The 27,616-nt window shown below is 40.9% G+C and overlaps 12 non-coding genes across 12 annotated transcripts; all 12 read right to left on the reverse strand.

The window, feature by feature from the left end:
* Positions 1–13,080: 13,080 nt before the first annotated feature.
* trnaq-cug (transfer RNA glutamine (anticodon CUG)) lies at positions 13,081–13,152 on the reverse strand. Its single transcript has one exon. It is a non-coding gene; the product is annotated as a tRNA-Gln (tRNA).
* Positions 13,153–13,248: 96 nt separating this feature from the next.
* On the reverse strand, positions 13,249–13,320 carry trnaq-cug (transfer RNA glutamine (anticodon CUG)). The gene has a single exon. It is a non-coding gene; the product is annotated as a tRNA-Gln (tRNA).
* Positions 13,321–13,584: 264 nt separating this feature from the next.
* Positions 13,585–13,656, reverse strand: trnaq-cug (transfer RNA glutamine (anticodon CUG)). Its single transcript has one exon. It is a non-coding gene; the product is annotated as a tRNA-Gln (tRNA).
* Positions 13,657–15,078: 1,422 nt separating this feature from the next.
* Positions 15,079–15,150, reverse strand: trnaq-cug (transfer RNA glutamine (anticodon CUG)). The gene has a single exon. It is a non-coding gene; the product is annotated as a tRNA-Gln (tRNA).
* A 1,096-nt stretch (positions 15,151–16,246) lies between these two features.
* On the reverse strand, positions 16,247–16,318 carry trnaq-cug (transfer RNA glutamine (anticodon CUG)). Its single transcript has one exon. It is a non-coding gene; the product is annotated as a tRNA-Gln (tRNA).
* Positions 16,319–16,414: 96 nt separating this feature from the next.
* Positions 16,415–16,486, reverse strand: trnaq-cug (transfer RNA glutamine (anticodon CUG)). Its single transcript has one exon. It is a non-coding gene; the product is annotated as a tRNA-Gln (tRNA).
* Positions 16,487–16,582: 96 nt separating this feature from the next.
* Positions 16,583–16,654, reverse strand: trnaq-uug (transfer RNA glutamine (anticodon UUG)). The gene has a single exon. It is a non-coding gene; the product is annotated as a tRNA-Gln (tRNA).
* A 96-nt stretch (positions 16,655–16,750) lies between these two features.
* trnaq-cug (transfer RNA glutamine (anticodon CUG)) lies at positions 16,751–16,822 on the reverse strand. The gene has a single exon. It is a non-coding gene; the product is annotated as a tRNA-Gln (tRNA).
* Positions 16,823–17,250: 428 nt separating this feature from the next.
* trnaq-cug (transfer RNA glutamine (anticodon CUG)) lies at positions 17,251–17,322 on the reverse strand. The gene has a single exon. It is a non-coding gene; the product is annotated as a tRNA-Gln (tRNA).
* A 96-nt stretch (positions 17,323–17,418) lies between these two features.
* Positions 17,419–17,490, reverse strand: trnaq-uug (transfer RNA glutamine (anticodon UUG)). Its single transcript has one exon. It is a non-coding gene; the product is annotated as a tRNA-Gln (tRNA).
* Positions 17,491–17,922: 432 nt separating this feature from the next.
* Positions 17,923–17,994, reverse strand: trnaq-uug (transfer RNA glutamine (anticodon UUG)). Its single transcript has one exon. It is a non-coding gene; the product is annotated as a tRNA-Gln (tRNA).
* Positions 17,995–20,560: 2,566 nt separating this feature from the next.
* trnaq-uug (transfer RNA glutamine (anticodon UUG)) lies at positions 20,561–20,632 on the reverse strand. The gene has a single exon. It is a non-coding gene; the product is annotated as a tRNA-Gln (tRNA).
* Positions 20,633–27,616: the final 6,984 nt, after the last annotated feature.

The following is a 27,616-nucleotide window of genomic DNA, read 5'->3' on the forward strand; positions in this document are numbered from 1 at the left end:
CAGAACATGCAGTTGTATCATCAACTAATGGAAAGAATGTTTAGGTGAACCGATGGATTGCTACGTGTGTAGATGGTTGGATGGACTATAGTTGAATTAATTGATTAAATAGACATAGTTAGAGAGATAATTTACCATATTTTTCAGACTACAGTGCCTTGCAAAAGTATTCGGCCCCCTTGAATCTTGCAACCTTTCGCCACATTTCAGGCTTCAAACATAAAGATATGAAATTTAATTTTTTTGTCAAGAATCAACAACAAGTGGGACACAATCGTGAAGTGGAACAACATTTATTGGATAATTTAAACTTTTTTAACAAATAAAAAACTGAAAAGTGGGGCGTGCAATATTATTCGGCCCCTTTACTTTCAGTGCAGCAAACTCACTCCAGAAGTTCAGTGAGGATCTCTGAATGATCCAATGTTGTCCTAAATGACCGATGATGATAAATAGAATCCACCTGTGTGTAATCAAGTCTCCGTATAAATGCACCTGCTCTCTGATAGTCTCAGGGTTCTGTTTAAAGTGCAGAGAGCATTATGAAAACCAAGGAACACACCAGGCAGGTCCGAGATACTGTTGTGGAGAAGTTTAAAGCCGGATTTGGATACAAAAAGATTTCCCAAGCTTTAAACATCTCAAGGAGCACTGTGCAAGCCATCAAATTGAAATGGAAGGAGCATCAGACCACTGCAAATCTACCAAGACCCTGCCGTCCTTCCAAACTTTCTTCTCAAACAAGGAGAAAACTGATCAGAGATGCAGCCAAGAGGCCCATGATCACTCTGGATGAACTGCAGAGATCTACAGCTGAGGTGGGAGAGTGTCCATAGGACAACAATCAGTCGTACACTGCACAAATCTGGCCTTTATAGAAGAGTGGCAAGAAGAAAGCCATTTCTCAAAGATATCCATAAAAAGCCTCGTTTAAAGTTTGCCACAAGCCACCTGGGAGACACACCAAACATGTGGAAGAAGGTGCTCTGGTCAGATGAAACCAAAATTGAACTTTTTGGCCACAATGCAAAACGATATGTTTGGCGTAAAAGCAACACAGCTCATCACCCTGAACACACCATCCCCACTGTCAAACATGGTGGTGGCAGCATCATGGTTTGGGCCTGCTTTTCTTCAGCAGGGACAGGGAAGATGGTTAAAATTGACGGGAAGATGGATGCAGCCAAATACAAGAACATTCTGGAAGAAAACCTGTTGGTATCTGCACAAGATCTGAGACTGGGACGGAGATTTATCTTTCAACAGGACAATGATCCAAAACATAAAGCCAAATCTACAATGGAATGGTTAAAAAATAAACGTATCCAGGTGTTAGAATGGCCAAGTCAAAGTCCAGACCTGAATCCAATCGAGAATCTGTGGAAAGAGCTGAAGACTGCTGTTCACAAACACTCTCCATCCAACCTCACTGAGCTCGAGCTGTTTTGCAAGGAAGAATGGGCAAGAATGTCAGTCTTTCGATGTGCAAAACTGATAAAAACATACCCCAAGCGACTTGCAGCTGTAATTGGAGCAAAAGGTGGCGCTACAAAGTATTAACGCAAGGGGGCCGAATTATATTGCACGCCCAACTTTTCAGTTTTTTATTTGTTAAAAAAGTTTAAATTATCCAATAAATTTTGTTCCACTTCACGATTGTGTCCCACTTGTTGTTGATTCTTGACAAAAAATTAAAATTTTATATCTTTATGTTTGAAGCCTGAAATGTGGCGAAAGGTTGCAAGGTTCAAGGGGGCCGAATACTTTTGCAAGGCACTGTATATAGCAAAAAATGATATATCTTGTAGCATAGACTTCACTATTAGTTGACGGGACATGGGGCCGATCTGTAAAGGGCCCATTTTCAAAAACTTAAAATTCAAATGTTTTCAAAACCAAAGCTGCTAGCGACCTAAAACCAAAACAGGCACCTTCCTTAAAGTGCCTGTGACACGAAAAAGCATGTTTATTTCATAATACACACAGTATTTTATGCTCCTGAATATAATGGACCGTTTGGATGTGTGTGGAAGCAATCGCTATATTTATTTAGTTTTTTTAATCATGCGCCATGAAAATGAGTGACTTCCGGCAATAGTCTTGAGTTGAGAAAAAGGGCGCTGTGACGTGTACGGAGGAAGGAGTCCTCTTCACTATACAGCTGTACTGTTGTATGAGATGGACTAAGGATTCAGCTGCGGATTAATACGTTTATTTTTCGCATCACGCCAGTCAAACGGCTGCAGAAAAATCTTGCTGTACGAGGGAGAAGCGTGTGAGCCTTTTTGGGGTTTAAAAAGTTTCCCATTCACGGGTGGCTATTGGCCAAAACTACTGTGCCTACTACTGTAGGAGGAAGTGAGTAAACATCATGTTTTGTATTATGTCAAATACTGGGATCATTTTGATATGTAGGTGGCTTGCATTTTATGGATGACATGCTCCTTGTCCCCTCGGCCGACAACCATCGGCTTGTCACACATCCCCCCGCCAGGAGAGCACTATACTCGGCTTATTTCCCTCTTCATGTGCCCGGTGTTCTGTCAAATTTTCCAACCGATCAGAAATTGCAACTTTGAGTTAAAAATAGCCGCGAATACAGCGATTACAAAGTAAACACTACAAACTTTCTTTAAATAAAGGACTACTTAAGTTTGATCATGGATGAGCATGTAAAAAGCTCTCCTCATACACATTAGCTGTACATGTTAGCTGCACAACAACTGCAGCCGCCCTCCTCCACTGAGTCTCGCTGTTTACGAATTCCCCGTGTAGCCATATTCGTGTTGACCATTTGGCAGCGACACGCTCCTCCGACGTCGGCAGGAGGTCGGTTTAGCGGTCATTGTCCAGCTGCTTACCCGGCGAGCTGTCCTGTGTGTAGAGATACAAAATCCAACATGGCGGGCGTCACAAAAAAAAAAAAAAAAGCTTTTTAAGTTGAAAATTCTTGTAAATAAATGCTTAAATCGTGAAATTTATGTAAAGATATGAACGTAAAACAGTCTAGATTCTTGTTTAAAAGCAAAAAACGGGCCATTATCATTTGATTTACGTAGATATTTCAAGCAAAAGTTATGGTATTGTGTAGTCCAACATGGCAGCCGTCACGAAACAGAGCTTTGTATGTTGAAATTTCTTTTAAATAAATGCTTCAATTGTGGAATTTCTATAGATATGAACGTTAAACAGTCTAGATTGTTGGTTAAAAGCAAAAAATAGTCAATTATCATTCATTTTACTTAAATATTTCAATCCAAATATACACTCATTTTATTCATTGATTTTTCAAAGAGCATGCATGGTACTATTTAATATAATAATTACCTTAAATCCTCGACTAAATCCCTCTTGAGACACTCTTGCGTGCTTGGATGCAGTAAAACCTTCGTCCTGTTTCCACCTAAATCCGGTGTTAGAACGCAGCGTGTGTTTGAGTTTTACACAGTTAAAGCCAACTCAACGTTCTGCCTGGGTCAGCCCTTACAGGAAGGCATGGGGTAATGTCTGTGGGAACTGGCTTGTCAACTGGTGGTGGAGTCTATGCCCGAACTGAAATTTAAGTCACATTTTTCGGCGGAATTTTATCAGAGACCAAACATTATTCAGTATATTTGGGAGAGTGGATGGATGGATGGACGGACGGACGGACGGACGGACGGACGGATATACAGTACATTATACATTCCGGCATCATGACTTCTATATGTTGACCTATTGTTACTGGTCTGCACAACAGAGTCGAGCTATTCCGTGACACAAAATGAAAGGGATGTTTCCGTCTTCCAGCACAGCGGAGGCGGGAGAAAAGCAGACGAGTGAACCGAGAAAAGAAAAGGCTTGGGTTTTAATTTAATTGGCTCTTGTGTGCACACACTCTCTCTTCCTGGCTTCGTTACACTCTGCGCTGTGGAAAAGAAATGTTCCAACTTCCAATAGAGCTTAACACAATAATACAAGAAGGAATGATAAATAAGTACAGTGCTGCTTTGACTTACACATTTAATTTTGTGACGATCTGTGCTAGTTCTATGTAGTAAAAGTTCAAGTTTCAACAAAATAGTGTAAATGTGGAAACAGAACAATGCAGGATAGAATAGAACTTCTCTATCACAGGAACGATGAAATTCACTATAGTCTCATCGTAGCAAAGTTGCCACAATTTAGCGCTTATAACTTGAATTTATGCGTGCAACTCAGGACTAATTAGAAAATTGTCATGATTTGAGTCACTTGTAAGTTAATGTAACTTTGTTCCACTTGCCTCTTTTCATAACAGCATTGTTTGTTCATGATAAATGCTGACCGTTGCATGACTTTTGACTTGTAAAAATATTTTTGTTGTTGAAATCTGCCTTGTTTCAATAACATTACCTATGTATATATTTCCTAATATTCTGACTTTTCTAATAAGCCTAGACATGTATTTCTATAAACTTTGTGTTTATTCCTGGAAAATTATGACTTTAGTCTTGTAAAATAATGATTATTTTCTATTAATATATATAGACTTCATTAAAAAAAAAGATTGCTAATTTTTGCTTTATTTTGTTTTACTTTAAGCTCGTATAAGTATTCGCTTTTTGCGATAGTAACCTTTTTTTTTTATCATAAGACTTTTCAATATTTGCAGATTTAACTGTTTATATGTAAATGTATATATTAGGAAAATACAGTAGAAAAAGTGAGTAACTGAATGTTCACGTTTTCTATTTACTGTATCATTTCTCTTTAATCACAGTTTAAAGAGCATACGACAGGAGAAAAAAGTCTTAAATAGCATTATTAAGTGAATTAGAATCATATTTTGAGACGATTTGACTATATACAACAATTTAGCAAAGCGCAGATGACGAGAAATTAGTCTTTTAATCTGCCGGTTAGCCACGCCTACCATTATAGACCCTACCCACGTGACGTCACAACTCCGCTCTCCTGAATGGTACTGCCCAATTGTCCTTCAAAACATAGTGTTAACCTGTTACGGCTACGTACATTCCTCCTATTTACGGCGTGTTTTTCTGCTCCTTAACATTAATAATCAAAATGGTGAAGGCGTGTGTGGCTGTTGGTTGCACTAACAAAGATGGAAGGAGAGACTTGAAGTTTTACCGTATTCCGAGGGATCCAAAGAGGAGAGCGAAATGGACGGCTGCAATTCGACGTGAAAACTGGGCACCAAAAAATCACCACAGACTATGTAGTAGTCATTTTATATCCGGTAAGATGCATTTAAGATATACTTAGAGGGTTTTGGGCTGACAAATAACCACAATTAAGATCATTGCAAGGCTAATCGCCGACAACATACACGTATGTATGTAGTGAGAGTGCTATCGCTAAACCATATAAACATTAAAAGCCTTAACTCCATTGACAAACGACATGAAATACATTAGACTTGACAGTGGATGTTAGCAATAACAAAAGATTTTGAATTGAAAATTTCGTAACTCACCTTTCCAAGCACAAGATAGATTCCTGCCGAATTTTCGTGGACGAGGACCTGTTTCACCCAACCAGCAACGAAGTATTTATAAGCCTCCAAGCTCTTGAATTTTTTCAAATTTTCGTGAGAATAGGCTGATTTTGTGTGGACAAGATAATTGTAAATATCAGCGTAGCAGATGTCAGGCAGACAGGGCGAAGACAGTGGGTCGAAAAACATCGATTTGGGCATCAAATATGGATCTGGCGACTGTATAGAACGAAGCTTTTCCACATAACGCCTTTTATGCAACACATCCAGTGAGTTTACGGCATCAGAAAGCACCGGGTCTTCCATGAAATGCATTTTAAATTCCTCGATCAATTGAAACCAATGCTAATACAGAGACAAAATGACGGACAAGTGGGCGGAACCATACAGCGAGCACGTGGTTTTGTGACGTCGGTGGGTAGGGTCTATAGGGCTTTAGCGTCTCCAACAGGTGGATGACGTCAGCGGTAGACTGGGCTCATCGGTTTTACTATTCAGCCCAATGAGGGGGAATTATTCAGAACGAGGAAAACGTGACGAAGAGAGCCGCAAAATGTCATTGTTTCAGTCTCTCTACTCCAATATTTTTACAGGATATTCTTTTTATCCAAGTATTTTTCCCCAATAGCTATATAAATGGCTTGAGAAGGACCAGTCAGCCCGTCGAGGGGGAACTATTCACAACGAGGAAAACGCGACGAAGAGAGCGGCAAAATATCAATGTTTCTGTCTCTTTACTTCAATATTTTTACAGGATATTCTTTTTATCCAAGTATTTCCCCAATTGCTAAATAAATGGCATGGTCATGACAAATAACAGTCTTGTGCTAAATGGAATATGAAATAATAAAAATGCATTTATTCAGGACGACATGGCAAAATTACTCCATAATGGTCAAAACTGTCGACTTCACCTTTACTGTCGCACCTCCCGAATGATAATTTATGACACCTAATTCGGACATATGTCATTTCCCTTCCCCGGCTTTGGAGAATGTAAACAAACCAAAAGGCGTGACAGCTAGCCGACATGCTAACCCGAACCGAGAGATGTTTCAAAGTCTTCGAAGCGGAAAATCACACATAACTAGCCTGGATTATTTGACATGACGACTGGGTAGTCGATTGTCGTCGTGGATAGGCAAACCGCCCGGCGGAGAGCAATTTACAGTTCGTTCCCCGGAGGAGAGTGGCTGCAGTTGTTGTGCAGCTAACGTGCTGCTAATGTGCATGAGGAGAGCTTTTTACATGCCTATCAATGATCAAACACTGCCAATGGGTTTTTCCATTGGCAGTGTATCAAATACTTGTTCTCCCCACTGTAAGTAATCCTTTATTTAAAGAAAGTTTGTAGTGTTTATTTTGTAATAGCTGTATTAATATTTGACATAATACTAAACAAGATGTTTACTCACTTCCTCATAAGTCCAATGGTCCCACAGTAGTCGTCGGGCTTGTTTTGGCCAATATAGGCTGTATTGGCTGAGCGAAAATTGTGTTGGTTCATTCCACTAAAGTTGATCTACATGACCTCTGCATTGTAATTTACATACGTTGCTAATTACCACCAAAAAAAAAGTTCTACTCACGGTTTCCAGTCATTTTTTAGTAATTAGCGTTTTCGTGTTGGTCTTTTTTTTCCCCGTGGCGCAGTGATATTGATACGGCGAAGTCGTATCGTCAGTGTGTGAAGCCATTTTAGGTCACGTGCACCAATAGGAGACGAGGATTGTTGCTATGCGCTTCTAAAACAAACAATATGACGGCGACCGTGTCAAGCTACGGCACGAGCGAAGATGAACAAAAAATAAGAAAACTGCATTCGAAATTTAGTCAAAAGGCATCGAAACGACGCGATATGCATCTCTCAACTGTCCAAGGGCGAAAAAGGGCAGGAATTTGGAAAAAACGTGCAGAGCCCGCGTGGTTGCGTCAGACAATGGCTTTCTCCCCAGGCTCCGTCGAAGGATCTTGCTGAAAATGCGTCGACTAGGATTTTTAACGACATTTACTACAGGTAAGCCACACGCACGCCTTTACTACAAGGTTAATTGTTATTAACTTATGCTAAAAAAATTCTTATTTAAGCTAGTGTTGTAACGATACCATTTTTTAGCCCAGATATCAATACCACTTTATTATAAAATGTATATAGGGTACAGTGTTTCGAAAGTGAATCCAGTAGAACTTTTTCTTGCATACCTTTTATGAGATTTCAATGTGAGGCGATATTACCAAACAAGACGCTGACATGTACAACAAGATTACAGGGAAGATGGTTAAATAAACCTTTTGGCTCAAGAACATCAAGCTGTAGTCAATAAAAGCCCTGATACTGACGTGGCAGTGATTGCTGTAAGTCTGCAGATAGATTTACAGTGTAAATTGCATTTTTTCACAGGAGAAGGCAACAGAACGAGGACTGACGTCTCTAAGGTCTCTGCAGCTCCTGGCACTAGTGTGTGTTCAGCACTCATTGGCATCCATACATTCACAGGTTGTGACTCTGCTTGTGCCTTTCATGGCAAAGGCAAAAAAACATGTTCTTTTGCACGTCATAAAAAAAGAATACCTGACTGGGTTTGCAAAGCTGGGCAGCAGTTTTAAACTTGACCTACAAACATTTAACACATTGTGTAAATACGTGTGCCACCTGTTTGGCCAGTCATGTGCCAAAAATGATGCCAAATGCAGATCTTTCTGTATGGCCTCGTCAGTCTTGCCAGAACATTCTATTCCCCCCAAAACTGATGCTCTGTACCAACATTGCAGGACAGCAAACTATCAAGCAGCAATTATGAAACGTTGTCTGACAGGTAAAAATGTGTGCCCCTTCACCCATTGGGAATGGGTGGGACATTGAGGATGGGCAGTTGACAGTGACATGGATGACTAAAAATCCTGCCCCTGATACTGTTTTGCAAGTAGTCAACTGTAGTTGAAAGGCAACCAATTGTGACACGGGAAGATGTTCCTGTATGTCTGCAAAACTTTCTTGTACTGATTTATATCGGTGCCAAGCATGTGAGAATGTTTCCAAAGAAACACAAGACACTTGGATGGGATGATGACTTTGATGAAAGCGATTTTGAGGAGTAATGTTGTCATGTACAGTTTTACTATTTTTTTTATTTCTATATATATATATTTTTTTTTTTTTTAAATTCGTTTTTCAATATTTGTATGTGTAATAATGTGTATTTTTATAGTATGAGACACTTCCATGTTTAAATAAATGTTGTGTACCAACAGTACCATACTTGAATGATTCCAACCTTTTGTGTATATACAGTGTGATTAAAAAAGGCTGTGCCAAAATCATAATGCCATGTCAAAAACGAAAAACATTAAAAAAAAAAAAAAAAAAAACTCTACCTTGGACAGATGTAGGAAGTAACTAAGTTTAATTTCATGTTTTCATAGTACTCAAATATGGCCATCACCAGCAGCATGGACAACATCAAGTTGACATGAGAATTCCTTCCTCCCGCGTTGATTGCGTCTGTTATTCGATCTTTCATGTCATCAATATTTGCTGGAAGTGGTGGAACATACACTTAGTGTATAACATACGTTATGTGCCATAAAGATGGATAATGAACTTTGTCTTTAACATACCAACACGTCCAGCAAGTACTGATGATGTGAAATATTGAACAACAGTTGCAATCAAGACAATAACTGCGACATGCACACGTTTGAGAGGAATTCTCATCGTGGCTTGATTTTGTCCGTGCTGCTGGGTGTGCTCACATTTGAGCACTTGTGAAACATGAAATAAAACTTGGAAGTTATCTTCAACACGTGTCCATCACTTCTTTTGTGATGTCTTTCATTTTTTAAGTATCACCTTATGATTTTGGCACATTATTTTTTTGATCACCCTGTAATTTTTTTGTCTTATTCCATTTTTGCCATGATTCACATTTAGGAGGGTGTGGTAGCAATTCTGTTGATTTTCAGCTATTTATGATCATGGCGTGCATTTTTTATTTTATATATTTCATTGCATAGTAGGTTGTGATATTTTTAATATGACACATAAGCCTTTAGCTTAATTCAATATATATTTCATTGTGCTGGGTGCAAATCATTAATGTTGAAGTGTTTCCTTCAAGAAATTAGCTACATTTCTCATTCTGAATTCACCTATGTGTATACTAAGGCACCAATACTTGTTTCAAATGTTTGGTAGGTGTGTTTATGACATTTGATAAAGATTTTGTGTTGCCAGAATTAATATAACACTTAAAACAAGCAAAAACAGCAACACTAGATCTGTATTTTTGTGTATTCACATCAAGATACATTTCTGGCTGGTGACTAAGTTAGGAGGGTATTGGCTTTTAAAAAATGCATTGAACGCATAGATCCAGCGTAGTGAAATGAAATCCATTTTCTAAGCACTTTTTCCATGGTCCCAATAAAGCCATATTTCCACAAGCTTGTCCATTCGCAGCACTTCCTGGTCATCTCTAATCTTTTAATGGACGACGGTCTCACAGAAGAAGTTGTAGCTGTCAGTGAAGGGTGTTTCAGTTCTGAAAAACACGCACACACACATAAACCATGTGAGAACTGTTTCATCCATATCATATTTACATAATCTTCCATCCAAATTATATAGGCTTGTCTATTCTGCCATTTTTTCCTGAATAAAATTATCAAATAGGTTTTTGGAACTACAGTTAAACAAACTAAATACTATGTTATTTGTCACTCTAAACTTTTTGCTCAAAGTTAACAATCTAACATCATAATAATGACCGCTACAGCCCAGAACTCACATTGCAAGTCTTAACTTCATATATGATCTGACCAGAAGCCCCCCAACTCCCATAGTTATTCACAACAAAAGGCGTGTGTGTGGCTTACCTGTAGTCAATGTCGTTAAAAATCCAAGTCGACGCATTTTCAGCAAGATCCGTCGACGGAGCCTGGAGAGAAAGCCATTGTCTGACGCAACCACGCGGGCTTAGCAAGTTGCCCACCGTTTCGGCCAAATTCCTGCCCTTTTTCACCCTTGGACAGATGAGAGATGCATATATCATCGTTTCGATGCCTTTTGACTAAATTTCAAATGCGGTTTTCTTATCTTTTGTTCATCTTCGTTCGTGTCTCGTGTCGTAGCTTGACACGGTCGCCGCCATGTTGTTTGTTTGAGAAACGCATAGCAACAATCCTCGTCTTCTATTGGTGCACGTGACCTAAAATGGCTTCACACACTGACGATACGACTCCGCCGTATCAATATCACTGCGCCACGGGGAAAAAAAAGACCGACACAAAAACGCTAATTAATAAAAAATGACTGGAAACCGTGAGTAGAACTTTTTTTGGTAGTAATTAGCAACGTATGTAAATTACAATGCAGAGGTCATGTAGATCCATTTCAGTGGAACAAAATCAATTTTCTAAGCACTTTTTCCATGGTGCCAATACAGCCTAATATCCACGTTGAATGGGAACCTTTTGAAACTCCAAAAAGGTGCATACGCCTCTCCCTCATACAGAATGATTTTTCTGCAGCCGTTTGGCTGGCGTATGCGAAAAATACACGTATTAATCTGCAAAATCAGCTGAATCCTTCGTCCTCTACACAACAGTACGCTATATAGTGAAGAGGACGCCTTCTACCGTACACGTCACAGCGCCCTCCTCCTCAATGCAAGACCGAAGCCAGAAGTCACTCATTTTCATGGCGCGGGATTAAAAAAACTAAATAAATAAAGCGATCGCTTCCTCTAAGCGGTCTATTTCATTCAGGAGCATAAAATACTGTTTGTATTACGAAATAAACATGCTTTTTCGTGTCACATGCACTTTAAGTCACCATTGAACCCCTTCCCACTTTTAAATTGGGAATATGGTTTAATAAAGCTTGGCATGGGGTTCTGTTTTTTTTTTTGAACAAATGCGTCTTCAGGTCACTAAATATCTGGGTTCCAACTAGACGTGAACATGAGTCACTGGATTGATTGTCCATGGAGCTCAACATGAGAAGATAGAAACCATAGCAGTAGTATTAGGAGGAAAACAGGTTTAGACTTTCCTGGCACAAGTCACAGCACCCGAATGTTGAAAAGCTCCTGCAGTGAAAGATGGTTGTAGGTTCCACTGAGACTTGAACTCAGATCACAGTATTCAAAGTCCAGAGTGCTAACCACTACACCATGTAACCCATTCCCACTTCAATATGGGGCATATTGTTTCAAATGCTATGGCATGAAGTCCTAATTTTCATTGTACTTGTCCTGCTGCGGGTTAAAACTATTCAGGTTCCACCGAGTAGTGAAGTCAGCTCACTGGATCAAAGTCCAGAGTGCTAGCCATTATACCATGGAACCCATTCGCATTTCCAAATGGGGTGTACTGTTTCCAAAGGCATGGCATGAAGTCATGATTTTCAATGTACTGTTGCTGCTGCGGGTTAAAAATCTTGAATATTCCACCGACACTTGAACTATCACTGGATTCAGAGTCCAGAGTGCCAGCCATTACACCATCGAACCCATTCACAGTTCAAAATTGGGTATATTGTTTCCAAACGCATGGCAAGAAGTCATGATTTTCAATGTCCTGTTGCTGCTGCACGTTAAAGACCTTCGAGGTTCCACCGAGACTTGAACTCGGATCACTGGATTCAGAGTCCGGACTGCTAGCCATTACACCATGGATCCCTTCCACAGTTCAGAAATGGGTGTATTGTTTCAAAAGGCATGGCATGAAGTCATGGTTTTCATTGTAATGTTGCTGCAGCGGCTTAAAAATTTTCGAGGTTCCACCGAGACTTGAGCTCGGATCACTGGATTCAGAGTCCAGAGTGCTAGCCATTACACCATGGAACTGTTTATACTCCAATATGGGGTGTACTGTTTCCAAAGGTATGGCATGAAGTCATGATTTTCAGTGTCCTGTTGCTGCTGCACGTTAAAGACCTTTGAGGTTCCACCGAGACATGAACTCGGATCACTGGATTCAGAGTGCTAGCCATTACACCATGGATCCCTTCCACAGTTCAGAACTGGGTGTATTGTTTCAAAAGGAATGGCATGAAGTCATGGTTTTCATTGTAATGTTGCTGCAGGGGCAGAAAAATCCTCAAGGTTCCAACGAGATTTCAACTCGGATTACTGGATTCAAAGTGCTAGCCATTATACCATGGAACCCGTTTATAGTTCAATATGGGGTGTACTTTTTCCAAAGGCATGGCATGAAGTCACGATTTTCAATGTCCTGTTACTGCTGCATGTTAAAGCCCTTCAAGGTTCCACCAAGACATGAACTCGGATCACTGGATTCAGAGTCCAGAGTGCTAGCCATTACACCATCGAACCCGTTCACAGTTCAAAGCTGGGTGGATCGTTTCAAAAGGCATGGCATGAAGTCATGGTTTTCATTGTAATGTTGCTGCAGCGGCTTAAAGATCTTTGAGGTTCCACCGAGAGTTGAACTCGGATTACTGGATTTAACGCCCAGAGTGCTAGCCATTACACCATAGAACCCATTCACAGTTCAAAATGGGGTGTACTGTTTCCAAAGACATGGCATGGTGTCATGATTTTCACTATCCTGTTACTGCTGCATGTTAAAGCCCTTCAAGGTTCCACCGAGACTTGAACTCGGATCACTGGATTCAGAGTCCAGAGTGCTAGCCATTACACCATGGAACCCTCTCACAGCTCGAAGCTGGGTGGATCGTTTCAAAAGGCATGGCATGAAGTCATGGTTTTCATTGTAATGTTGCTGCTGCACGTTAAAGATCTTCGAGGTTCCACCGAGATTTGAACTCGCATCACTGGATTCAGAGTCCAGAGTGCTAGCCATTACACCATGGAACCCATTCACATTTCAAAGCTGGGTGTATCGGTTCAAAAGGCATTGCATGAAGTCATGGTTTTCATTGTAATGTTACTGCAGGGGCTGAAAAATCTTCAAGGTTCCACCGAGATATGAACTCAGATTATTGGATTCAAAGTCCAGAGTGCTAGCCATTACACCATGGAACCCGTTTATTCTTTCATATGGGGTGTACTGTTTCCAAAGGTATGGCATGAAGTCACGATTTTCAATGTCCTGTTACTGCTGCATGTTAAAGCCCTTCAAGGTTCCACCGAGACATGAACTCAGATCACTGGATTCAGAGTCCAGAGTGCTAGCCATTACACCATGGAACCGTTTATACTCCAATATGGGGTGTACTGTTTCCAAAGGTATGGCATGAAGTCATGATTCTCAATGTCCTGTTGCTGCTGCACGTTAAAGACCTTTGAGGTTCCACCGAGACTTGAACTCGGATCACTGGATTCAGAGTGCTAGCCATTACACCATGGATCCCTTCCACAGTTCAGAACTGGGTGTATTGTTTCAAAAGGAATGGCATGAAGTCATTGTTTTCATTGTAATGTTGCTGCAGCGGCTTAAAAACCTTGGAGGTTCCACCGAGAGTTGAACTCCGATTACTGGATTCAAAGTCCAGAGTTCTAGCCATTACACCATGGAACCCATTTGCAGTTCCAAATGGGGTGTACTGTTTCCAAAGGCATGGCATGAAGTCATGATTTTCAATGTACTGTTGCTGCTGCGGGTTAAAAATCTTGAATATTCCACCGACACTTGAACTATCACTGGATTCAGAGTCCAGAGTGCTAGCCATTACACCATGGACCCAGCTCAGAGTTCTAAACTGGTGTATTGTTTGAAAGGCATGGCATGAAGTCATGGTTTTCATTGTAATGTAATGATGCTGCAGCGGCTTAAAAATCTTCGAGGTTCCATCGAGAGTTGAATTCATATTACTGGATTCATAGTCCAGAGGGCTAGCCATTAGACCATGGAACCCGTTTGTAGTTCAAAATGGGGTGTACTTTTTCCAAATGCATGGTATGAAGTCACGACTTTCAATGTCCTGTTGCTGCTGCATGTTAAAGACCTTCGAGGTTCCACCGAGACTTGAACTCATATCACTGGATTCAGAGTGCTAGTCATTACACCATGGAACCCGTTCACTGTTAGAGACTGGGTGTATTGTTTCAAAAGGCATGGCATGAAGTCATGGTTTTCATTGCAACGTTGCTGCAGTGTCTTAAAAACCTTCGAGGTTCCACCGAGAGTTGAACTCGGATTACTGGATTTAAAACCCAGAGTGCTAGCCATTACACCATGGAACCCATTCACAGTCAGAGACTGGGTGTATTGTTTCAAAAGGCATGGCATGAAGTCATGGTTTTCATTGTAATGTTGCTGCAGTGTCTTAAAAAGCTTCGAGGTTCCACCGAGAGTTTTGATTCAGGGTCACTGGATTCAGAGTCCAGAGCCATTACACCATGGAACCCGTTCACAGTTCAAAGCTGGGTGTATCGTTTCAAAAGGCATGGTATGAAGTCATGGTTTTCATGGTAATTTTGCTGCAGGGGCTGAAAAATCTTCAAGGTTCCACCGAGATTTGAAACTCAGATTACTGAATTCAAAGTCCAGAGTTCTAGCCATTACACCACGGAACCCATTTTTACTTCAATATGGGGTGTACTGTTTCCAAAGGTATGGCATGAAGTCACAATTTTCAATGTCCTGTTACTGCTGCATGTTAAAGCCCTTCAAGGTTCCAGCGAGACTTGAACTCGGATCACTGGATTCAGAGTCCAGAGTGCTAGCCATTACACCATGGAACCCATTCACAGTGCACAGCTGGGTGGATGGTTTCAAAAGGCATGGCATGAAGTCATGGTTTTCATTGTAATGTTGCTGCAGGGGCAGAAAAATCTTGAAGGTTCCAACGAGATTTCAACTCGGATTACTGGATTCAAAGTTCAGAGTGCTAGCCATTATACCATGGAAACCATTCGCATTTCCAAATGGGGTGTACTGTTTCCAAAGGCATGGCATGAATTCATGATTTTCAATGTACTGTTGCTGCTGCGGGTTAAAAATCTTGAATATTCCACCGACACTTGAACTATCACTGGATTCAGAGTCCAGAGTGCCAGCCATTACACCATCGAAACCATTCACAGTTCAAAATTGGGTATACTGTTTCCAAACGCATCGCATCAAGTCATGATTTTCAATGTCCTGTTGCTGCTGCATGTTAAAGATCTTCGAGGTTCCACGGAGAATTGATTCAGGGTCACTGGATTCAGAGTCCAGAGCCATTACACCATTGAACCCGTTCACAGTTCAAAGCTGGGTGTATCGTTTCAAAAGGCATGCCATGAAGTCATGGTTTTCATTGTAATTTTGCTGCAGGGGCTGAAAAATCTTCAAGGTTCCACCGAGATTTGAAACTCAGATTACTGGATTCAAAGTCCACAGTGTTAGCCATTACACCATGGAACCCGTTTTTACTTCAATATGGGGTGTACTGTTTCCAAAGGTATGGCATGAAGTCACGATTTTCAATGTCCTGTTACTCCTGCATGTTAAAGCCCTTCAAGGTTCCACCGAGACATGAACTCGGATCACTGGATTCAGAGTCCAGAGTGCTAGCCATTACACCATTGAACCCGTTCACAGTTCAAAGCTGGGTGGATCGTTTCAAAAGGCATGGCATGAAGTCATGGTTTTCATTGTAATGTTGCTGCAGGGACTTAAAAATCTTTGAGGTTCCACCAAGAGTTGAACTCGGATTACTGGATTTAACGCTCAGAGTGCTCGCCATTACACCATAGAACCCATTCACAGTTCAAAATGGGGTGTACTATTTCCAAAGACATGGCATGGTGTCATGATTTTCAATATCCTGTTACTGCTGCATGTTAAAGCCCTTCGAGGTTCCACCGAGACTTGAACTCGGATCACTGGATTCAGAGTCCAGAGTGCTAGCCATTACACGATGGAACCCGCTCACAGCTTGAAGCTAGGTGGATCGTTTCAAAAGGCATGGCATGAAGTCATGGCTTTCATTGTAATGTTGCTGCTGCACGTTAAAGATCTTCAAGGTTCCACCGAGAATTGAACTTGGATCACTGGATTCAGAGTCCAGAGTGCTAGCCATTACACCATGGAACCCGTTAACATTTCAAAGCTGGGTGTATCGTTTCAAAAGGCATTGCATGAAGTCATGGTTTTCATTGTAATGTTACTGCAGGGGCTGAAAAATCTTCAAGGTTCCACCGAGATTTGAACTCGGATTACTGGATTCAAAGTCCAGAGTGCTAGCCATTACACCATGGAACCCGCTTATACTTTAACATGGGGTGTACTGTTTCCAAAGGGATGGCATGAAGTCACGATTTTCAATGTCCTGTTACTGCTGCTTGTTAAACCCCTTCGAGGTTCCACCGAGACTTGAACTCGGATCACTGGATTCAGAGTCCAGCGTGCTAGCCATTACACCATAGAACCCGTTCACAGTTCAAAGCTGGGTGGATCGTTTCAAAAGGCATGGCATGAAGTCATGGTTTTCATTGTAATGTTGCTGCAGCAGCTTAAAAACCTTCGAGGTTCCACCGAGAGTTTAACTCGGATTATTGGATTTAAAGGACAGAGTGCGAGCCATTACACCATGGAACCCACTCACAGTTCAAAATGGGGTGTACTGTTTCCAAAGACATGGTATGGTGTCATGATTTTCAATGTACTGTTGCTGCTGCGGGTTAAAAATCTTCGATATTCCACCGACACTTGAACTATGACTGGATTCAGAGTCCAGAGTGCCAGCCATTACACCATGGAACCCATCACAGTTCAAAATGGGGTATACTGTTTCCAAACGCATGGCATTAAGTCATAATTATCAATGTCCTGTTGCTGCTGCACGTTAAAAATCTTCGAGGTTCCACCGAGAATTGAACTCGGATCACTGGATTCAGAGTCCAGAGTGCTAGCCATTACACCATGGAACCCGTTAACATTTCAAAGCTGGGTGTATCGTTTCAAAAGGCATTGCATGAAGTCATGGTTTTCATTGTAATGTTACTGCAGGGGCTGAAAAATCTTTGAGGTTCCACCGAGATTTGAACTCGGATTACTGGATTCAAAGTCCATAGTGCTAGCCATTACACCATGGAACCCGTTTATGCATCAATATGGGGTGTACTGTTTCCAAAGGTATGGCATGAAGTCACGATTTTCAATGTCCCGTTACTGCTGCATGTTAAAGCCCTTCAAGGTTCCACCGAGACTTGAACTCGGATCACTGGTTTCAGAGCCCAGAGTGCTAATCATTACACCGTGTAACCCATTCACAGCTCAAATCTGGGTGGATCGTTTCAAAAGGAATGGCATGAAATCATGGTTTTCATTGTAATGTTGCTGCAGTGGCTTAAAAATCTTTGAGGTTCCACTAAGAGTTTAATACGAATTACTCGATTCAAAGTCCAGAGTGCTAGCCATTACACCACGGAACCCATTTGTAGTTCAAAATGGGGTGTACTGTTTCAAAAGGCATGGCATGAAGTCACGGTTTTCATTGTAATGTTGCTTCAGCGGCCTAAAAACCTTCGAGGTTCCACCGAGAGTTGAACTCGGACTACTGGATTCAAAGTCCAGAGTGCTAGCCATTACACCATGGACCCAGTTCACAGTTCTAAACTGGGTGTATTGTTTGAAAGGCATGGCATGAAGTCATGGTTTTCATTGTAATGTTGCTGCAGCGGCTTAAAAATCTTCAAGGTTCCATCGAGAGTTGAACTCGTATTAATGGATTCAAAGTCCAGAGGGCTAGCCATTACTCCACGGAACCCGTTTGTTGTTCAAAATGGGGTGTACTTTTTTCAAATGCATGGCATGAAGTCATGATTTTAAATGTACTGTTGCTGCTGTGGGTTGAAAATGTTAGATATTCCAGAGACACTTGAACTATCACTGGATTCAGAGTCCATAGTGCTAGCCATTACACCATGGAACCCATTCACAGTTTGAAGCTCGGTGTATCGTTTCAAAAGGCATGGCATGAAGTCATGGTTTTCATTGTAATGTTGCTGCAGCCGCTTAAAAACCTTCGAGATTCCACCGAGAGTTGAACTCCAGAGTGCTAGCCATTACACCATGGAACCCACTTGTAGTTCAAAATGGGGTGTACTGTTTCCAAAGGCATGGCATGAAGTCATGATGTTCAATGTCCTGTTGCTGCTGCATGTTAAAGACCTTCGAGGTTCCACCAAGACTTGAACTCGGATTACTGGATTCAGAGTCCTAGCCATTACACCATCGAACCCCTTCACAGTTCAAAATGGGGTGTATTGTTTCAAAAGGCATGGCATGAAGTCATGGTTTTCATTGTACTCTTTCCGGTTATAAATCTTTGAGGTTCCACCTAGAGTTGAACTCAGATTACTGGATTCAAAGTCCAGAGTGCTAGCCATTACACCATGGAACCCATTCACAGCTAGAAAATGGGGTGTACTGTTTCAAAAGGCATGGCATGAAGTCATGATTTTCAATGCCCTGTTGATGCTTCGGGTTAAAGATCTTCGAGGTTCCACCGAGAGTTGAACTTGGATTACTGGATTCAAAGTCCAGAGTGCTAGCCATTTTACCATGGAACCCATTCACAGGTCAAAATGGGGTGTACTGCTTCAAAAGGCATGGCATGAAGTCATGATTTTCAATGTCCTGTTGATGCTTCGGGTTAAAGATCTTCGAGGTTCCACCGAAACCTGAACTCGGATTACTGGATTCAAAGTCCAGAGTGCTAGCCATTACACCATGGAACCCATTTATAGTTCAAAACGGGGTGTATTGTTTCAAAAGGCGTAGCATGAAGTCATGGTTTTCAACATCCTATTGCAGGTTAAAGATCTTTAAGGTTCCACCGAGACTTGAATTCGGATCACTGGATTCAGAGGCCAGAGTGCTGTCCATCACACCCATTCCGATACCCACTCTCATCAATGGATTGATTGTTCAGGGAGCTCAACATTAGAAGATGGAAACCACAGCAGTATCATAGGTAGGAAAATGGGCTTACACATTCCTAGCACAAGGAACAGCACCTGAATATTGAAACGCTCCTGCAGCTGAATGAAAGTTGGAGGTTCCACCAAGACTTGAACTCGGATCACTGGATTCAAAGGGCAGGCAGATAGCGTTTACACCACGGAACCCGTTCAGAGCTCAAAATGGGGTGTATTGTTTCAAAAGGCATGGCATGAAGTCATGGTTTCCATTGTACTGTTGCTGCTGCGGGTTAAAAATCTTCAAGGTCCAACCGAGACTTGAACTAAGATCACTAGATTCAGAGTCCAGAGTGCTAGCCATCACACCATGGAACCCACTCACACTTGCAAATTGGGCGTATAGTTTCAAATTGCATGGCATGATGTCCTGCTTTTAATTGTACTGTTGCGGTTAACAAAACATTAAGGTTCCACCCAGGGCCGACCCAGGCCATTTGGGGGCCCTAAGCAAAATAATGCAAAGGGGCCCTTATTTTTGGCCCACCATTTCGTCACAATGTACTGTGAAACCCATACATGCAATCCAACCCATACGTCCATATATATATATATATTTTTTTTGTATATTAATCAGATTTTGTTGCACTGCATACTTCAAATTTCTCACCCCAAAGATTGTCAGTACTTACAGTAGATAGCGCCAAACATTTTTCTAAAAGAGGAAAGAAGGACTTTAAGGAAGAACTTTTATTTTTTTAAGCTTGTAATCAAGTATCAAAACTCACAAAAGTCAAATAAAGCAAACTGTAGTAAACAAAATAGAATATAAATTAAACAATTGCCAGATTGGGGGCCCCCTAGTGGTCAGGGGCCCCAAGCAGCTGCATAGTCTGTGCATAGGCTGGGCCGGCCCTGGTTCCACCGCGACTTGAATTCGGATCACGAGATTCAGAGTGCTAGCCATTACACTACTGAACCCTTTCCCAGTTTTAAGTTGGGCACATGGTTTAATAAAGTTTGGCATGAGGTTCTGCTTTTTTTGAACAAATGCGTCTTCAGTTCACTAAAGATTTGAGTTCCAACTAGACGTGATCATGCAACACTGGATTGATTCTCCAGGAAGCTCAACATTAGAAGATGGAACCCACAGCAGTAGCATAGGTAGGAAAAGGGGCTTAGATATTCCTGGCACAAGAAACAGCACCTGAATGTTGAAACGCTCCTGCAGGTGAAGGGAAGTTGTAGGTTCCACCGAGACTTGAACTCGGATCACTGGATTCAAAGTCCAGAGTGCTAGCCATTACACCATGGAACCCCTCCACACTTCAACATGGGGTGTATTGTTTCAAAAGGCATGGCATGAAGTCATGGCTTTCATTATTCTGTTGCTGATGCGGGTAACAAATCTTCGAGGTTCCACCAAGACTTGTACTCGGATTCAGAGTCCAGAGTGCTAGCTATTATACCATGGAGCCAGTCACATTTACTCATTGTGAGTATAGTTTGCATTGCATGACGTCCTGCTTTTCATTGTACTGTTGCGGTTAATAAAATAATAAGGTTCCACCGCGACTTGAAATCGGATCACTGGAGTGCAGAGTGCTGTCCATCACGCCATGGAACCCATTCCCATACCCACTCTCGTCTGACATGGATAAAGCACGGCTGCGCTCTGGTTTTTCTTACATAACGCTGTAAGTTGTTTCAGCTAATAAATGTTTGTGTATATATTTGGAATTAAGTTTACACTTACAGTTTGTTGAGTTACGTGTAAGCGATTTGCTATGAGAATTTTTAAATAATTTAGCATTCTTAGCATTTAAGATAGCGGCCTTTTGTTAGTAGATTATATTAGCCAAATTTGCCTAAGTTTACATATTGATCAGACTAGATGGACGTTTGAACACTAATAGTTTCGTATCACGTGTTATTGTTGAAATGCGTGTCATTTTGAACATAAGTGTACAAAGTGGGTTGCAGCTTTACAAACTGTCAAATTGACAAATTGCCTTGTTTGATGTCTGCAAAGCTGAACAACTTCACTTTTAGTGAGGACAGAACATATTAATAAAGTACAGTAAAAAAATAAGATGGAGTGAGGTCCAATAAAGTACTGTTTATGCAACTTAAAAACAACAACAACAAAACAAACAAACAAACAAAAAAATGGCGTACGAGACTCCGGCGTCGTAAAGTCGAATATGTCGTAACCTAGGGATTACCTGTAAGTCAAAAAAGGATCCGAAGTCACATGAAACCTCCTCCTTGACCTAGTCATTGAGAAGCGCAAATCACACTTTTTAAAAGTTCCCGTTGTTGCTGGTCGGGCTTTTATTGTGGCATACGGCGGCAAAGCAAGGCGCAAATTCTGTACAACACATACAATGGGAGGAAAAAAAGTATCTGAACCTTTTGGAATTTTGCATTTGTGCATAAAATTACCATCAAATGTGATCTGGTCTTTGTCAAAATTACACAGATGAAAATACGGTGTCTGGTTTAACTAAAACCTCCCAAACTTTTTCATATTTTAATGAGGCTAGTATGCAAACAATGACAGAAGGGTGACAAATAAGTAAGTGAACCATCACATTTATTTTTTTGTGCCCCCCCCCCCCCCCCCTTTGGCAGCAATATACTTCAACCAGATGCTTCCTGTAGCAGCAGATCAGTCTGGCACGTTGGTCAGGACTAATCTTGGCCCATTCTTCTCTACAAAACTTCTGTAGTTCAGTCAGATTCCTGGGATTTCTGGCATTAATCGCTGTCTTTAGGTCATGTCACAGCATCTCAATGGGGTTCAAGTCTGGACTTCGACTTGGCCACTCCAGAATGTAAATTTTCCTCCATTCTGAAGTTGATTTACTTCTGTGTTTTGGATCATTGTCCTGTTGCAGCATCCTTCCTCATTTTAGCTTCAACTGTCTGACAGACGGCCTCAGGTTTTCCTGCAAAAACATCCTGATAAACTTTTGAATTCATTCTTCCATTAATGATTGCAAGCTGTACAGGCCCTGAGGCAGCATAACAGCCCCAAATCATGAAGCTCCCTCCACCATGCTTTACGGTGGAGATGTGGTGTTAATGTTGATGCTGTTCCATTTTTCCTCCACACATGATGTTGTGTGTTCCTCCCAAAAAATCCACTTTGGTTTCATCAGGCCACAAAATATTTTGCCAAAACATCTGTGGAGTGTCCAAGTGCCTTTTTGCAAACATTAAACGAGCAACAATATTTTTTTTTTAGTCAGCAGTGACTTCCTCTGTGAAGTCCTCCCATGAACGCCATTCTTGGCCATGGTATAGGTAATGTGTGCACAGACATATTGGACTGTGCCAGGGATTTCTGTAAGTCGTTAGCAGAAACTCTTGAGTTCTTTTTTACCTCTCTGAGTGTTCTGCGCTGAACTCTTGGCATCATCTTTGGTGGATGGCCACTCCTTGGGAGAGAAGCAACAGTACCAAACTCTCTCCATTTTTAGACAACTTCCCAGACTGTCGACTGATGAACATCCAGACTTTTAGAAATGGTTTTGTATCCTTTCCCAGCTTTATACAAATCAACAATCCTTGATCTGAGGTCTTCATACAGCTCTTTTGACCGAGCCATGATGCACATCAGACAATGCTTCTCATCAAGACAATTCTTACCAGGTGTGTGTTTTATAGTGGGCAGGGCAGCTTTAAAGCATTCATCAGTGATTAGGCACACACCTGACTTAAATTTTCTGGTAAAAATTGGTTTCAATAGCTCTTTAAGTCTCCTTAGGCAGAGGGTTCACTTACTTATTTTCCCCCTTCTGTCATCATTTGCATGCTATCCTCATTCAAATATGGAAACCTATGAGTGTTTGGGTGGTTTTAGTTAAAGCAGACACTGTTTTTATATCTGTGTGATTTTGACAAAGATTAGATCACATTTGATGGTGATTTTATGCAGAAATGTGAGAAATTCCAAAAGCTTCAAATACTTTTTCATACCACTGTACATAAACACAAACATGATTTACACCCACGTAATGGGATAACACATTAACAATAACAAAAAAAACAACATGTTCCAGGAAAGCTTTGACCGTTTTTGTTGCCAGCAGGGGAAAATAAAATGCAATATGTATACCTGCTCACAGGTAGTTAGCGTGTGTGTTGGCTTTCTCAGTTGGTGCCACGCCAAAGTAGAAAGCCAGTTCACATACTCATCAGGTGAAATTAGCTTTTCATTATTAAATGTCTTTTGCGTCTCACATCAAAAATGCCTACATAAATGAAAGTGTGGGCTGAGTCACATGCATATACACACAGGAGGAGTTTCTGTGTCCCTAATTAAGTAGTAACAGATGGCAACCCCCCATTCATATTCACATTAGGGTCATCATTCATAACATTTCAAGTGAGCTATAACCAGTCGGTGGCATAACATCCGCCTCCCTGCCCTCCTTACCACACAACCACAAAATAATAATTCTCTAAATTGTCTTCCAACAATTGGAATAATCGAACAGTTACGTATCTGCAGGTACACAGCTGTCCTACCTTTTGCCAGACACATTCAACACAGCATATGAAAGCAGTGTGAAGACCTTTTGTTTTGTAACTGCTAACACAACACGGTGACACATGGTGTGTTTGTGCGCGTGTGTGTTTAAAGTGCTTTTCAAAATGATTGCGTGTAGTGACGCGTGGGAGGCCTGAGTGTTTAGGTAGAGCCGAGCATTCTGGGAAATAACGACTCTTTTTGTACGTTCGTGGCACATCCAGATGGTGTTTTGTCGTCACTGCCGTCCTTGTGCGGTGGCTGGCTTTTGTCTGTTCTCTATTTATGTGATATTGCTTTCTTTCTTTTCTTTAAAAAAAAATTTTTTTTTTTACTTGCAGCAGCCTACACATTCATTCTTCACACTTATTCTACCTCACCACCTGCACTACCGAGTACTTACCTAAAGGAGTTTTAAAGGGCAATTACACCTGTGACTTCAATTCACTTCTTTGGCGAGTGAGTGAATCCTTGCCTAAGTGGGCTTACAAGCCTCAGAAAATGCATAACGCGGGAGGAAAAAGAATGCGATGTATTACGAGTGACTTTGATTTCTGCATTAATTGATCATGATATATGTCTGTATTTCATTAAAATCAATCAATTAAATTTATTTATATAGCCCTTTAGAAAACCCGAAAGCCCCTCAAAGTGCTTTACAACAAAAACATAGCTCAAGATAAATAAAAGGCAGGAAAATATTATACAATGACATTGAGAAAAGAAAACTGGAAAAACTGAAACAAAAACAGCGCATCGCGATAAAAGTCCAGCGAATAAAATAAATAAAATCCAAAAACATTATAAACCCTTAAAGCGGGAAATGTGAAGTAAGGTTGGCCAACCATGTTTTTGAATAATATCATTTGCTAAACAATTAAAGCATATTTTCGTTATTTTTTTTAACGCAATCCTTCCAGATTCTTTGTTTAACCCATAGCAACGCCCTTGACAACGAAAATGCTTTTCTTCGGCAATCTTCGGAAATTACGTCACACTCAGAAGTGCGAGGGAAGTCCGCCATAGAACAGTATTGTTTGTTGCATTGCTTCTCGGTAAGATGCCACAGCGGTGTGTGGCGATGTTTTGTTCTCACTCAAACGAAAAGTTGTATGAGTGACCAAAGGATAGCAGGGCACGTAAATGGACATCTTTCATTCGCACGAAGCTAATAAATTTCACGCCATCATCGAGAAGTGTTCTCTGCTACAAACACTTCGGAGATGCCTGCTTCCTTAACCGGTCTGCTTATGATCAAGGATTTGCCAAAAAGTAAGTGTGATTTTTGGGTAGATGACTGATGACTTTATCAGAGCAGAGCTGCCAACTGTTGTGGAATGAACAGTAAAAGCTAGCGACGTTAGCCAAAAGCTAACTCGTGGCAATCCCCGATCATTGTTGTTGTTGCGTTCGCTAGGTTAAGCGTGTTTAAATTGTGCTTCATCTACGATCTTGTCCAAAAGGGTTAATCCACTGTCAATCGGGAATGGGGTGTGGATGTTCATATAAGCGGGTCAGCCTCGTGGTAATTCTCGGTCACGTTGCCGTAAGAGACACACACCGCCGGTGAGTTTGTGCACATTTATTTGTATTTGTATTATGTATTTCCACCTTCATGCTTCAAGCATTGCATTGCATTTGAACGGTTCGGCGTTTCTTTCACGGTGATCGCTTGATAGCCTTCTAGTTTGTGTTTTACGAGAGCCGGTGACAGTTGACAACAAACGTGTTGGTTTTAATGTCTCGCAGCGAATCAGCGAGCGCGCAGGTCACGCAGTGAATCATGGGAAATGTAGTCTCGGGACAACACTGAAGTGGTGCTTTGTAATCTGTACACTTGTGTGAAAAAACTACATTTCCTTACGCCATTAGACGCCACTTCCTGCCGAGAGCCCCAAGCTGTGTTCGTACTTTTAGGTCCATGTGTTAATAAAGAAACAAAGTTGTCAGCACGTCAAGTGTTCGATACCTTTGTCAACAAAAAGCTCATAACAAGACACTATGCACAATCCGTTTAAGAGACGCTGGAGTAGTAGGAGGCGAGGAGGAGATCAGTAAGAAGCAAAACTTCGCAGTCGAATGTGGCGGCAGTCCGCTAATATTTTGTTTTCTTATTGTTGCCACAATAAAATGGAGAAAGCCATCAACGACTCATCTCCTTCTTTCCCCCCAAAGTTTTTATATGATTATTTTATATGCACGAGAGCTGCTGGATCTGCCAAAATGAACATGAAGTCTGATTATTATTTTTTTAAACAATGTCATCAGATAGACAAAAACATAAAATTATGTGCAAATGCCTGCATCTTCAAATCATGAAAATAATAACAGCCTATATTTTACCAATCTTGTAATCTCGATGGCTCTTGTCTCCATTCCATGTCAGGTAGTCTAGGCACATTGTTTGCATCCTGATTAGCGTCTGGCTAATACATGTTAGGTCCAACATAAAATTCCAACCTCCTCTTCTTCCTCCAACTCTTCAAAAACTTGGATCACCTCTATCGCTTATATCGCTGTATGAATCATTGTTTGAAGGGCTTTGTATGGCGGCCGTATTTATGGAGCGCTGCCATGCTGTTCTCGGTGTGACGTATCACTTCCGGGTTCGTCCCCTTTCAGGCTGGAACTTCGGAAACGCGATTATTTTGTCAAATATACAACATATAAATTTTTTTTTCATGCTTTATTTGTTGGACAATGTTTAATTACTTTAATTGTGACCCTATTTGGCATGTTATGAAATTACTTCACATTTCTGCTTTAAGCAAATAAAACCAGGCTATTCTAATCTGTGGAAAAAGCAAGTCTAAAAAGGTGTGTTTTTAACCGGGACTTAAAAAGACCTAGATCCGTAGAGGTGCGGTGAAATATGGAGGACTATCTGAAGTCAGTTATCAAGAAATTAAGTGAATACTTGTGTTATAGACATCATTACAAGTGCAGGAATTGATCGAACGATACGATTGAATGATGTATGTATGGTTGGCCACCCCACTGGCCACCCCGCTCGCCAGTATATTGTTAGATTGTTGTAGTATCAGTTATGCATTTCATCCCAAATGAATGCATTTATTTTGTTTTGTTAAAAGAAGGGCTGTCAAATTTATCGCGTTAATGGGCGGTAATTAATTTTTTAAAATTATTCAGGTGAAAATATTTATTGCAACTAACGCATTCGCGGTACGAATCATTCACGCATTGCCGCAAACAGCCAACAATAGCGCCGTTTTACTTATATACAGAGATAAGAGGCAGTGTCAAGTGAGTGGAGTAGATACAAGCATTCATTGGGGCGATGCTTTTAATTGGCAAAAGCTTTGTCATCTCTCCCACAGCAACTATAAATATTGTGGGAAGCGACGTAGGGAAGAATGACAGAAGTTGATCTTTTTCTTAATACCCTGTAGTGTACCCAACGCAGAGAAGATATAGCACTAGCAGCCACCACACACAGTCATGGTTGTACCACTTCCCATCATGCATTTGGGCAGAACAGTTAAGTCGCTACAGTATTATTTACTAAAAGCTCAACAATATACAAACTCACATTTATCCTTTAAGAATTACAAGTCTTTCTATCTGTGGATCCCTTTCACAGAAAGAATGTTAATAATGTTAATGCCATCCTGTGGATTTATTGTTATAATAAACAAATACAGTACTTATGTACAGTGTGTTGAATGTATATATCTGTCTTGTCTTATCTTTCCATTCCAACAATAATTTACAGAAAAATATAGCATATTTTAGAGATTGTTTGAA

The sequence above is a fragment of the Corythoichthys intestinalis genome, chromosome 7 (genome assembly GCF_030265065.1).
Source record: "Corythoichthys intestinalis isolate RoL2023-P3 chromosome 7, ASM3026506v1, whole genome shotgun sequence".
In the NCBI taxonomy this organism is placed as follows: Eukaryota; Metazoa; Chordata; class Actinopteri; order Syngnathiformes; family Syngnathidae; genus Corythoichthys; species Corythoichthys intestinalis.